Below are 2,011 nucleotides of genomic sequence, written 5' to 3' on the forward strand. Positions count from 1 at the left end.
ATCCCTCTGCATCTTCTTTGTCCTCCATTAGAAACTGCAGACCTTATTGCAAATCTGTTTGTTTTATTGAAGATAATATTTTAATGCATTCTGTTTATTATGACAATTTTGTTATTGTCCTCATAGGGGCCATTTGGTCTAGGATTGCATAGTGTCTGAATTGGGCACTGCTAATATTGATCTCCCCTTAAAGAAAGGGTTTTGGAAACCTATAGGGCCACTATAAGCCTAAAGGGGGAAATCTGCAATACCCCAGATCTGCACTGCTACAAGGGAAGATACATGAACAACATGAAAAAACAAGGGAAGAAAATGATCCAAACAAATCTAGATTCTATATTAATAGAGTCCAATGACAGTATGTTAAAAGAAATGTCAGAAAAGGACTTCAGATTATACATGATTAAGAAGATTCCTGAAGCAAAGGATGAGATAAGAGAGCAAATGCAAGCAATGAATGATAATACCAATAAACTGAAAGAGCAACTGCAGGAAGCAAAAGATCATTTCAACAAAGAGATAGAGATTCTCAAAAAAAAAAAAAAAAAAAAAAAAAAAACGGAAATCCTTGAAATGAAGGAAACAATAAACCAAATAAAAAACTCAATGGAAAGCATCACCAAAAGACTAGACCACTTGGAAGACAGAACCTCAGACAATGAAGATAAAATATTTAATCTTGAAAATAAAGTTGCCCAAACAGAGAAGATGGTAAGAAATCATGAACAGAATCTCTAAGAACTATGGGACATCATGAAAAGACCAAATTTAAGAATTATTGGGATTGAGGAAGGCACAGAGATACAAACAAAAGGAATGAACAACCTATTCAATGAAATAATATCAGAAAATTTCCCAAACCTGAAGAATAAAATGGAAAATCAAATACAAGAGACTTACAGAACACCAAATGCACAAAATCACAACAGATCCACACCAAGGCACATTATAATGAAAATGCCTAACATTCAAAATAAAGATAGGATTTTGAAGGCTTTGAGAGAAAAGCATCAGATTACATATAGGGGAAGACCAATACGGATAGTAGCCGACTTCTCAACCCAGACTCTAAAAGCTAGAAGGGCCTGGAACAACATATTTCAAGCTCTGAAAGAACATGTTTGCCAACCAAGAATTCTATACCCAGCAAAACTAACCTTCAGATTTGAAGATGAAATAAAATCCTTCCATGATAAACAAAAGTTAAAAGAATTTACAAATAGAAAGCCTGCACTACAGAATGTTCTCAACAAAATATTCCATGAGGAAGAAATGAAAAACAACAATGTAGGTCAGCAAAGGGAGGAACTACCTTAGAGAAAAACCACTCAAAGGAGAAACCAAGCCAACTTAAAAACCAAAAATAAACCAAATGACTGGGAATACAAATCATATCTCAATAATAACCCGGAACGTTAATGGCCTAAACTCATCAATCAAAAGACATAGAATGGCAGAATGGATTAAAAAGAAAGACCCAACAATATGCTGCCTGCAAGAGACTCATCTCATAGAAAAAGACATCCACAGACTAAAGGTGAAAGGATGGGGAAAAAACCTACCATGCACATGGACTCAGTAAAAAAAGCGGGGGTTTCCACTCTTAAATCAGATAAAGTGGACTTGAAGCCAAAGTTAGTCAGAAGGGATAAAGAAGGACATTTCATACTGCTTAAGGAACCATAAATCAGGAAGACATAACAATAGTAAATATTTATGCCCCAAACAATGGTGCATCCCTGGACATCAAACAAATCCTTCTCAATTTCAGGAATCACATAGACCACAACACAATAATTCTGGGTGACTTTAACGCACCACTGTCACCACTAGATAGAGCTTCCAAACAAAAACCAAACAAAGAAACCATAGAACTCAATAACACAATCAATAACCTAGACTTAATAGACATATATAGAATGTTCCATCCATCAATGAGCGGATTCACTTTCTTCTCAGCAACACATGGAACCTTCTCGAAAATAGACCATATGTTATGCCACAAAGCAGC

This window comes from Sciurus carolinensis, chromosome 7 (genome assembly GCF_902686445.1).
Source record: "Sciurus carolinensis chromosome 7, mSciCar1.2, whole genome shotgun sequence".
NCBI lineage: Eukaryota > Metazoa > Chordata > Mammalia > Rodentia > Sciuridae > Sciurus > Sciurus carolinensis.